The following is a 13,027-nucleotide window of genomic DNA, read 5'->3' as shown; positions in this document are numbered from 1 at the left end:
GGTCTCCAATGAGATAGGAAGCCTAGGCAGGGGGATCAGGTGACAGGTCGATGAGGGTCAATACGACGGTGTTACCGTCCGAGGGAGGCAGATCTACGAGGGAGTCCACCGCCACATGGAACAGGGCCGGGTTGGAACAGGAAAGGGCTCCAGCAGACCTGCAGGCTTCAGGTTCGGAGTCTTTGCCTGGGCACATACGTCGCAGGCCTCTTCGTACTCCTGAACATTGGATGGGAGTGAAAGGAACCAGAAGTCGGCTTGTAGAAGGGCTAATGTTTGGCGGGTGCCAGGGTGGCCTGTGGTCAGGGACTCATGGGCCCTGTCATGTCTAGAAAACATTATTAGTTCATTTTTAGAGTTTTGTAAAGTTTTTGTTTGTCGATAAAGTTCATTCAAAAATCAAGCGCATCACTTCCTGTTTGTCAGACCAGGAAAGGCAAGGAAGCCACATGACCAGCAGCACAAGGATCTGATCGCATCCACAGCTAAGGACTGAGAAATCAATGTTGTAAGTGACTGGATTTCATCATTTAGAGTCTTAGGATATTAAGAATTATTTCAGAAAAATATAGAACAATTTACGTTCTAAGAATGTTTTTACAAACGAACATGTACATGTAAGCTGTATGGTTATGTTAATGTTTGCCACATGTATATAATGTTTTGTTATGTAATATAATGATATAGACTATTTTTGTAACTGATTTTCTTTATTTTTTTTGTATTTTGGTCACAGTTTTCACTCCATGTCTTGGTGAAGGAGTCATCAGTAAAGTCTCAAAAAATACAAAGATGACTCGTCTCTTTATCTTGAATGGAGTTTAGCTTGGTGTTTAGTCTGTGGTTGTTACACCTTGACGAGAACACTAGAGGCCCACTACATCAGCATTGGGCGCATGCAGATGGGCACGTACTCCTTACCCTCTGGTTTATCCATTGGTCCTGGGTCTGTTGCTTGTGCGACCTGGAGGTCCTGGAGGAATTGCCATCATAGAGGGGCCACCACATGGGCCTCCAGGGGGATAGGCTCTGGCAGGTTAGTCAGCGAGTCTTTTATTGGGTAAGGGAGACAGGACGTTGGCTTTAGTGTTCTTGGTACCAGGCCTGTAAGACACCGTGAACCTCAAAAGGGTAAAAAAACAATGCCCACCTGGCATGGCGCGGGTTCAGTCAGAGCGTCGACTGCAGATACTCCAGGTTATGATGGTCCGTGAGCACCAGGAATAGATGCACCGCCCCCTCCAGCCAGTGGCACCATTCCTCCAAGGCTAATTTGATCGCAAGCAACTCCAGGTTGCCTATGCCATAATTGCATTCAGCCAGGGACAACTTATGGGAAAAGTATGCACAAGGATGCATCTTTGGAGGAGTTCCTTGCCGCTGGGACAACACCACCCCGACTCCTATCACCAAAGCACCCACCTCCACCGCAAAAGACAACACAGGGTCGGGGTGTTGGAGGATAGACGCGGTCGTGAAACATCCCTTGAGTTCTCAGAAGGCACTTGTGGCTTTTTCGTTCCAGGCCAGCCAGACCCTCTTATCTGAGGTGAGCGCAGTGAGGGGGGCAGCAATTGAACTGAATCCCCTGATGAAGTGCCTATAGAAGTTAGTGAAACCCAGGAACCGCTGTAGGGCTTTAACTGTCTCAGGTCTGGACCAGTTCACCATCACGCCGTCATCATGGTGGACTGGCCCAGATGGTGACGGGTCAGCCAGGTGAACCCCAGGATGATGGGGGTGTCTGGTGACCGTATGAGAAAAAACACTATCTCCTCCTTGTGGCAAGCCTCAACCTGCATGCTGATCAGTTCAATTTGTGCCTCCACTACCCCAGAGCCCAAAGGCTCCCCATCTAGCGCGCTGACCTGTAACATCACATGGCAGCCCCGCACCGGTACGCCATGGGAGTGTGCAAATACCGAGTCCATAAAGCAGTTCTATATAAGCTCTCTAGCCTAGCTCGCAATGTCAGTGTCACTTGCTGATGCTAAAGATCTTATTAAGGCAATTTGTGTAATTGCCTTATGTGAAGCTGAAGGCAGCGATGAAGGTGGAAAACTTGTAATGTCTGAGACATGCAAAATCTATCTGAAGAAAAGATTTGTTGAAGGGTGTGAAGCTTTGCCATTCACTGAACAGTTTGAAGGAGATGGAGGTGAAGGAAACTTTGAGGAATGCCCAACAGCACTAAAAGAATGGGTGGTAAACTTGTGTGAAGAATGCAAGTTGTTAGCTATTGACAGTGGTTACAAAGATAACTTGCATTTTTTACCTGAGATTGTTTCTCATGTCAGGAGGCTTTGCTGTTATCTGCCACTCTGGACACGGATAATGGTTCCACTGTTTAACACGTTGAATCTTAATGCAAGTTCTTCTAGCGTGGAGGCAGAATTCAAAAATATGAAGGATTCTGTCCTCGAGCATGAACCTTTGCCCATGAGAATAGTAGACAAGCTCCTTATTCACTATTTAAAATTCATCGAAGGACGCATAAGAATATCTGTGGCACAAAATGATGGGGCTCCTCTTCACTTTCAGGGACAGAAACACCTCACTTTAAGAAGTGTCATAGCATTTTGCCAACCACCAACTAAAAATGTCCTAAGCTATTACATGGCATACTGCCAAAAGGTCTGATTTCAGCTGGAAAAAATGGGATGACGTCAAATATTATGACTGTGATGAATGCTCATATTGAGGTTTGCCCACACACTGTTCTTTAGACAAAAGATTAGCTCACTGTTATTCACCATATGTATCATGTCTGCTGAAATTCACTCTAACATTGTAGCTTCCCAATCAGGTAAGACCTTGCACTTTAATTTTGTTTTATATCATACACAAAATGTACATCTGTTTTAAGCAATTTTCCAGCACATTTTTATTTCATTATGTTTTTTTGTTAAGCTGGCACTGAGTTACAAAAAATACATGTGTTGTGTACATAGGACTCAGAAAACTTGCAATGAATTTGTACATGTTTTGAGTTTAATTGTTAATTTAAAAAAAAAAAAAAAAATTCATGTAAACTGTACATTGTTGGTTTTTTCCATTCGTTGTGTCAACCTGGGAGGAAGTGATACCGTTCATTGAACTGCACCAGTTCTTTGATCGTGTTCACCCTCAACATGGACCGGTGAGTGAAGTGGGAGAGGTAAAAGGCAGTAGTGTTACACAGCCTGGAAGTCATAATATCCATATTATGAATATCACCAGAAATAACGTGTCATATAATCACTAACATCAGAAAAAGTATGAGAAATGTTACCATGGTTTGAAATGGCACAATCCGGCACAATCTTAGCACTTACAAGAAATGTGTTTTCCTTTTTTTCTGCTGTTTGTAGGGGGGCAGCTTCATGGAGCTCAAATAAGAGTTTATAAAAATGCTAAACTTCATATGACACAGCCGGCCCCAATTTTTAAAGCTTCGCATTTCACTTTTACACTCACTCGCTATTGATAATAGCTTCTCCAGTGGAAGGTGTGGCTGAGTTGTCTGGGGTGATCCAGGTTTCAGACTTCACACCGTGTGCTGTACAGTGTAGTTGTGCAAACACTGAAAGGATCAAGTCAACTGGAGTCTTTGCTCATTTAACCAAAATGCACATAACTACTGCCAGGGACAGTGAATATCACAATGCTTATGTTATGTTGTTCGTATGCCCTTGACCAACACTCAAAACTCTCTCCCTTCCCACTGGAGGTACTCATAGAGTTAGAGCTGGACATTGGGTCACCTTAGGGACTTTTTTGGGGACTGGTCCCCACTGGGCTTTTCTTAATAGGGAGTAATGTAACATTTCATGCCACTCAAGAAACCCCTTAGGAGTAGGAGTGATGTACTGACCCTTAAATAGTTGTGATTTGCATATAGAATGCTGGGCAATGTAAATAGCCGTTCAACCATGAGTAGGACTCTGTGTCTTTACTGTGGTTGAGTTCCTATTACTACTCATTTTGAAACAAGTGTTTAAAATGACCTAGCATGGCATGGTGGCGCAGCAGGTTTGGCCTGTGTCTGCTCTCTGGTGGGTCTGGGGTTCCAGTCCTGCTTGGGGTGCCTTGCGATGGACTGGTGTCCCATCCTGGGTATGTCCCCAACACAGCTTTGCACCCTGTGTTGCTGGGTTAGGCTCTAGTTTGCTGTGGCCCTGGTTGGGACAAGTGGTTTCAGAAAGTGTGTGTTTAAAATGATGGCTGTAGGGAAGTGCTTCTTGGTCTCTTGTCTAAGATCAAGTGTAGCACTGTGGTCTGCCACCAGAGGGTAGTAAAGAGTATATTCATAGCTCTTTTAAGGGCTTAAAGGCTGCCGGACAAGTTGTTTGCATACAAAGTTTCAAGTTTCAAGTTAATGGCATAGGTACAATTACCGTGTACAAGTATCATGAAATTCTTCTTGAATGCTTCTCCACAGACTATTGACAAGACAGAGGCAATGCAAATACTGTACAAACAAAACAATGACAATGAGTAATGCTAATAGCAATGATAATAAATAATGGTAAAAGTAATAACAATAATACAAGTAGAGAGCCAGAGAACTCAGAATGTGACAGCGAGCATACGGATGCTTAAAGTGACAGTGTCATTTACCAATGTGCTTGGAAGGAGCAGTTACAGCTCGGGACAGTGATACGAATAGGGTTAGGGTTACAGGATTTGGTAGGGACATGGTTAAGGTTAGGTTTAGGGATAGAAATAAGGAGAGGGATAAGGATAAGCAAAGGGTTAGGTTCACGTTTTGAAACAGGGATGTGGTTTGGGGATACGGACAGGGATAGGGATAAGAACAGGGTTCGGGATAGGGTCAGGGTTTGGATGTGGTTAAGGTTAAGGACAGGGATAGGGTTAAGTATAGGTGTGCTGTTACAGTGAGTTATTGGTAAATCAGTTATGATCACCTGAGTTTAAAGCTTGAGCGAATGTCAAGCATATTTAGCGGTATATTGTTTTTCATGTTCTTAATAGGCAAAATGTGAGGTGGTGCCATCTACTGGCGGTTTCTTGTACATTTTTCGTATCACCGGGACTTTTACGCTTCCTCCCCGACAGGAAGTAGCAAGTAGCTCTGTTGTCCTCTTCAGTGCACGTGGTGAACTCCTTCTCGTAATCTCTCCAGATCTCGTCCATCCTCCACCCTGCAGCAACAGCGCCTGTATGTTTCAGTTCAGTTTCACTTCATTAATGTTATAGTCCCCGTTTTGTCACAAGATGTCATAATTTTGAGTAGCTATGTTAGCTGTTATTGATGGTGTTACCTTACTGAAATAGTGTATAAAAATTCTCTGATAGTGTTTTGAGAAATCAGAGGGAGTCTTTGAGGATTATCTTAAGTAATGCATGTTTGCTTTTGTGCATTAGACCAATTGTGATGCTTTATGGTTTGTATACTTATTTGGACTTGGGTTGTTGATGTACTGCATGTTCGTTTCTTTGTCTTTTAGTCTCACCCCTTGCCTAAAACCATTAAACCTGTTTGCGAAAGAAACACTTTGTCTTCAGAGTCGTACGAAGGCTGGGAGTTTAGCTGACTGCCAAACCACTAAGGCTGTGTAGGGGACCGTACAAAAGGGTTAGCGTTAGGGATAGAAATTTGGTTAAGGTTAGGGTTTGTGATAGGGTTACGGTTATGGTTAAGGGATATGGTTAAGGTTAGGGGTAGGGATAAGGATAGTGATAAGGATCAGAAAAGGGATCGGGTAAGGTTAGGCTGGACAAGACGCACCATGCTGAGCTGGGAATTCAAGCTGTCATACAGCAACAATATCATTATTAGCTGGAAACTTTCTTAGAAGTCTTATTTAATCTAGTGGCATCCACCACTCTAGCACCATTTACCATCTTGTACGAGGTTAAAGATACCGGATACTAGTTTCCAGTATCTTTAACCTCGTACAAGACCCGAAGGGTTGGCTGGCAGCGGTGCACCAATTGATCCCTCTCAGCTGTCTTGACCGTCCTTTGCAGCCTAATTCTGTCCGATTTGGCAGCTGAGCCAAACCAGACAGTTATGGCAGTGCACAGGACAGACTCATGACAGCTGAGTAGAACCGGATCAGCAGGTCCTGTGGCAGGTTGAACTTCTTCAGTTGGCGAAGGAGGTACTTCTGCTGCTGGGCCTTTTTTCACGATGGAGTCAATATAGGTGTCCCACTTCAGGTCCCGGGGAGATTGTAGGACCCAGGAACCTGAAGGACTCCACGGCTGACACGGTGCTGTTGAGGATGGTGGCTGGGGGAGTGCGGGCGGGCTTTCTCCTGAACTCCACAATCATCTCCACCGTTCTGAGCGTGTTCAGCTCCGGGTCGTTTTGACTGCACCAGCCAGCCAGCTGTTCAGCCTCCCTCCTGCATGCAGACTCGTAACTGTCCCGGATGAGGCCAATAACTGCGGTGTCGTCTGCAGACTTGAGGAGCTTCACAGAGCTTCGCAGTCAATTGTGTACAGGGAGAAGAGCAGTGGAGAGAGCACACACCCCTGAGGAGCGCCGGGGCTGATCGTGCAGGTGCCGGAAGTGAATTTCCCCAGCCCCACCAGTTGCCGTCTGTCTGTCAGGAAGTAGGTGACCCACTGACAGATGGTGGTGGGCACAGAAAACTGTGTCAGTTCTGTCTGAAGGAGGTCTGGGATGATGTTGTTAAACGCCAAACTGAAGTCCACGAATAGGAGCCTTGCATAAGCCCCTGGTCTGTCAAGGTGTTGCAGGATGAGGTGCAGTCCCATGTTGACTGCGTCATCCACTGACCTGTTCGCCCTGTAGGCAAACAGGAGGGGGTCCAGCAGGGGTCCGTTGATGTCCTTCGAGTGGGCCAACACCCGTCTCTCGAATGACTTCATGACTGGAGACGTCAAAGCAGCAGGTCTGTGGTCGGTCGTTTAGCCCCGTAATCTTGGATTTCTCTGGGACTGGGACGATGGTGGAGCGTTGGGGACAGGAATTGGAAAAGCTTAGGGATAGCGTTCGGTCTAACGTTAAAGATAGTTATTGGGTTTGCCTTAGAGTTAAGCCACCTCTCACCTTGGCAGCACCGCAGCCGCTACTCACAGGGCCAAGACCACAGACTGCTCAGCACGGGGGCTTTCACCTGCTCCGTCACCGGCCTGGGTTGGTTCGCCCCTCCCTAGACGACCTGGTAATAAATAAATCATTTGATGGAGCGAAAGAGTAGAGGGCTGATCTTTCCATGGCCCTGTCCAGAACCCCACCCACCTTCTCCAAGAAGGCTGAATACTCTGAACTGCTGTTTGGTGCATAAGTGCACACACAACAGTCAAAGTCTTCCTCTCTGCAACCCTCTCGCCCACCGGGGCAAACTCCAACTATATGGCAGCCGGCCGGGGGCTTGTGAGTATCCCCACACCCGCCCGGTGCCTCTCACCTCGTGCAACTCCTTAGTAGGTGAGGGACCACCCCTTATCGAGGAGTTTGGTTCCAGAGCCAACACTGTGAGTGGAGGTGAGCCCAACAATTTCTAGTTGGTATTCCTCAACCTCCCGCACCAGTTCCGGCTCCTTCTGCCCAAGTGAGGTGACATTCCACATACCAAGAGCCAGTTTCCGTCGTGAGGGGCTACAACGCCATGCGCCACCCTGCCCCCTCCCGCCATCAGGTATACATTGCACCCGACCCCCATGCTGGACTTTGCAGGTGGTGGGCCCACATGGCCCCCCACGATGTCTCTTCGGGCTGAGCCTGGCCAGGTTACGGGAGAAGGTGATTGTGCAATCTCAACGCCAGTGAGGAGGCAGTGCCTCCGCAATCTTTTTGATAAAGATCATCATATTCAGCCAGAAGCACCCCCTGTTGGGGGTTCTCAGCACGCTCCACTGAGGTGGCCCTGCACGGCACAGTCAGAGATGTCTTACTACACCGGGTCGTGCTGTACTAGCCAGGGGAAACCCAGGATGACGGGGTTAGTGTTTACAAACACTTTTACCACAGCAGCTCATCAACACGTTTCAAATGCGCAGAGGTTCTCGGTTCTGGCTCCGTTGTGGTGGAATGACCTTCCCCTTTCACTCAGAGCTGTCTACTTTTAAGAAGGGTCTGAAAACTCACCTTTTCCGGACCCATTTCGCCCAAGATCTCTCCAGCTCATGTATGGTTTAAATGTTCATGCACCATAACTTCATGAGCATCACCAGATAAAGCCTTTACTCAGCCACTACTCTGGCATCTTATTTGCTTGCTTGAGTATCTTCTAATATTAAAAAATAAATAAATAAATAAAAAAAAATTTTTAAAAAGAAAATTGGTAGGAGGATATAGGGATTTGTATGTCTTGTGTTTTATGCACCTCCTTGAATGATGAACCTCAGTGCAGCAAGTGGTAGGTAACAAATTAGGTTTACTTGAGTCATATGTCTCTTAATAGTCAAAAGTGTCTGCTAAATGAATAAATGTAAATGTAAATGTGACTCCAAACACCTGAGGTAGAATCCACACACAGGAAATTAAGCTGACGTGACGATGTCATTAAAAGTCCTGATATGACACCCATGAGCTATAGACTTTACACCAAGGATCTTCAAAGATCTGTGAAGGTAAACGTTAAGCACAGGCTAAGACAGTACCTCTCTGCATCGTTGTGCTCTTCCTCAGACATCCTACTGCAAAGGAAATCCTTCAAGGTGCAGGTATTTTCCATCCACTCAATGAGACCAACGCTGAGGGCAGAACCACAATGTATTGGATATGTATCACACAGATGCTGCACAACATTTCCCAGACACAAACCCATGGACACCATAACTAATTAAACATTGTGCCTTACTGACCATTGAGAGCTAACCTTAGAGTTGAGGCTAATTTGTTGAAATAATCAACACCCCACAGTAAACTGGTAAATTTCTTAATTTGATTTATTCTTGAAAGTCAATTAAATGATTACAGCGTGATATCCAGCATTGTTAACATTAATCAGTATTAATCTGTAAGTGACGTATTTAATTTGCTACATAAATTTCATTGATTGGATCCAAAAAGCACGGCCATTATTCAAAATGCCTAGACAATAAAACAAAATTGCAAAATGTATAACGAAAAAAGAATTAGGACAGTTGTGTTAAAGCAATAACCACACATGTGCACACACACACACACAGAAAAATACGAAAACGAGAGCGCACCGTGTTGTCATGGGGATAACTTTATAGATACGCAGCACCATGTTCAGATACACTGTTTTGATCACAGTGTCAATGGTGCTGGGCCCGGGATAAGTCCTCGCTGATGTTGAGCCCCACGTACTAAAAACTGCCCACCCTATCCACTGCTGTCCCACTGATTAGAACAGTTATGCCATCTCTTCCCACAGTCATCTCCTTGGTTTTACTAATGTTCAGAGAAGAGGTTGTCGTGCTGACATGGTACTGAACGCTGAGCTGTAATCAGGAAGCAACATTCTCACATATGCCGTTTTCCTGTCCATGTGTGAGAAGGCAGTATGGAGGGCAGTGACAATAGCACCCTCCGTAGACCTGTTCTGGCAATATGCAAGTGCAGTGGGTCTAGGGTATCAGGTAGCGAAGAGGGGATGTGAGATTTGACTAACCGTTCAAAGCACTTCATGAAAAATGATGCGAGCGCTGCAGGGCGGTAGTCATTTGAGCAGCTGAGTCTCCACCGGGCATCCCTGCAGAGCACGGAGGCCAGTGGCTGGGCTCGTCCAGAGGTGGAACCCTGGGACCTCTCACACCCTAAGTGAGAATCGTACCCCTAGACCACCAAGCATCCCTCAAGGTCACTTTTTGACCCACCTCGTGTTACTTTTTCAGAGCCCCGCATTTTCCAAACTTTACTTTTTCTTGGAGGGGGTGCGGTGGAGCAGTGGGTTGGACCACGGTCGTGCTTTCCGGTGGGTCTGGGGTTTGAGTCCCGCTTGGGGTGCCTTGCGACGGGCTGGTGTCCCGTCCTGGGTGTGTTCCCCCCCGGCCTTACGCCCTGTGTTACTGGGTAGGCTCCGGTTCCCCGCGACCCCGTATGGGACAAGGGGTTCTGAAAATGTGTGTGTGTGTCTGTGTGTACTTTTTCTTGGCCCGTTTGCTGAGCGGAGACGCTGAAAAGTGACACGGTCTGCCCCCTCGTTCAATATCCTCCAAGTACTGACCTTGTGGTGCAACGGTAGCGTGTCTAACTCCAGATCAGAAGGCTGTGTGTTCAAATCACGTTGAGGTCAGGCCTGGGATTTTGGCGACCCTCCGAAGCGCACTCTCACGCTAAGTCCCTGACCTAACCATAACCGTAACCCTATCACTAACCTTAACGAAATTGCTAACCCTTTTGTACGGTCCCCTACACAGCCTTAGTGGTTTGGCAGTCAGCTAAACTCCCAGCCTTCGTACGACTCTGAAGACAAAGTGTTTCTTTCGCAAACAGGTTTAATGGTTTTAGGCAAGGGGTGAGACTAAAAGACAAAGAAACGAACATGCAGTACATCAACAACCCAAGTCCAAATAAGTATACAAACCATAAAGCATCACAATTGGTCTAATGCACAAAAGCAAACATGCATTACTTAAGATAATCCTCAAAGACTCCCTCTGATTTCTCAAAACACTATCAGAGAATTTTTATACACTATTTCAGTAAGGTAACACCATCAATAACAGCTAACATAGCTACTCAAAATTATGACATCTTGTGACAAAACGGGGACTATAACATTAATGAAGTGAAACTGAACTGAAACATACAGGCGCTGTTGCTGCAGGGTGGAGGATGGACGAGATCTGGAGAGATTACGAGAAGGAGTTCACCACGTGCACTGAAGAGGACAACAGAGCTACTTGCTACTTCCTGTCGGGGAGGAAGCGTAAAAGTCCCGGTGATACGAAAAATGTACAAGAAACCGCCAGTAGATGGCACCACCTCATATTTTGCATATCCGAGTTTGCTAGCTGGTAGGTTAATGTTTTTTTTAGTTCCGTTTTGTGCTATGCTTTCATCAGAAATTCTAATGTACTATCAAACCAAAGTACTACAAGTTTTGTCTGTGTGATAGTTAAGTTTAGCTTTGAAAGCATAATTTCTAAATGCTGTAAGTGATTTCATAAAAAATTATAATATATAGCTCATCAGAGAAATTACACTCACTTGCTAGAAAATATTCCACCAGTGAATTAAGAAATAAGTTGTTAAACAAAAGAATTATTACTGAAAATTGTCTTCTCTCCTAAAAACTGGCATTTGTTGCATATTTCATATGTAAACTAACGAAAATCTGGACTTAACATCTTCACAAGTAAGTTTGTAGTGACCTGATGTGAGTCACAGGCATGTAGACACACAAGTTAGTCATTACTACATCAACTACATTTTCTTTGTGAACAGGCTTGCCCATTTAGCTAATTCCTGTTCATTTTTAGTTTATTTCAATTGCAGGCTCTTCATGTCTAATCTTGGTGTAATGTGGAACAGAACTTTTTGGGGATCCCATATTGTTTTGGTAAGTGCATTTAACAAACACTTAAAAGCAATACTGATGGCAGCAGTATTTCAGCGGTCATTCAGTTTAAAACAATGTTTTAAACCACAACTCCATAGATCTGCAACAGCTGCGGATAAATTTCTGTAATTGTGTGGTATCAGTTTTTTCTTTCTTTATTGTTACCACGGTTATGGTACAGCAAATGACCATTAAAAAAAAAGCGAAACTGAAGGAAAAATATATAGGGAAGAAGGAGGAGCTCAACACCCGTAGGTCGTCATCTTATAATTCACAATGAAGTGCTGTTACATTCATGCTGAAAAAAGTACCGGTACACATTTCTTTCACCTTCTTCAACTTTCAGCTTCTTGCTAGATGTGGTTCTGTGTCTTTGTTTTTCCTATAGTAGTATAATGGCTAATTGCAGCATAGAGTCAACCTGTCACAGGTCATGTGTAGACAGCTAAACTCTTCATGTTTTGAGTGAACTGTGAAAATGTTGTACTGAAGTAACAACATTACCAAATATTGATTTGACAACATTTTAACGGCACGGCATATGAAGCTCAGAGTCATCGTGGACAATGATGGCTTTAAAATGGCTCCTTCTAATGGCTTCTCCATTCGGGAAGGCCAGAAACTTTAAAGGAGTTTCACAGTACAATTTGCCAAGTATTTGGAATTGAACGAGACTTTCGTATTCAGTTCGTGGATCCTGACTTCAATAATGAATTCATGAATGTTACATCAGTACAAGACATACGGGACAGAAGTACAATCAAGTTAGTGTACATCATGTTGAGTGATGTGGGTGTGAGTCCATCTTCTCCATTGCAAAATTCCCCCAGCACTTCAGGATCATCTGGAGCACCAAAAAGAGGCCCAACATCTCCCAGTGTGTCCTCACTGTCTTCAACAGACTATGATAACACCATCATTCAGGGACCGAACCGAGAGCATGTGCATGACCACGTGAGTTCTCTATTCCTTGCTTTCCAAACAATGTACAGGTGTAGCATATACATATGATACAGTGTGATGGATAAAATGAACCACATATTAGCAACAGCTACCGTACACACTCAACATTTCAGTTTCACCAAAGGGGGGGGTATTCAAAATGAAACTACAAAAGTAATAAATGTGAGTATTCTTAAATCATTGGACATATGATATGTTTTCAGATAAAGTATATAGGGACATAGAAGCTATGTTAAAAGTTTGTAAGATATGGTGAAAACCTATAAGCTCTAGTAAGCAAGCTGCTTTTCTCTGATAGTCCAAGGGCTGGTTTAAGGAAAAATGAATATGTTTTGCTGATGTTGAAAGCTCATATTAAAGATTACATTACCATAGTCTACATGGGTTTATATTTGTGGAAAGTTCAGACTTACCAGTGTCCTGGGTGGTGTCTGCAGCTCCCTGTTTATAATGCCCGTATTGCTTGTATGAGTTGCTGTAGGTGTATTCTGACTTTGTAGGGTAGGCCCCCGGGCCCCCGATTCCGTTCGGGTTAAACTGGTGGTACGAGTAGGGGTTCATAGATTGTGAGTATGTCTGACTCTGATAGTACTCATGTTGGCTGTGCCCCG

The sequence above is a fragment of the Scleropages formosus genome, chromosome 3 (assembly GCF_900964775.1).
Source record: "Scleropages formosus chromosome 3, fSclFor1.1, whole genome shotgun sequence".
NCBI lineage: Eukaryota > Metazoa > Chordata > Actinopteri > Osteoglossiformes > Osteoglossidae > Scleropages > Scleropages formosus.
The sequence above is the reverse complement of the archived record's forward strand: the minus strand, read 5'-3'. Positions refer to the sequence as shown.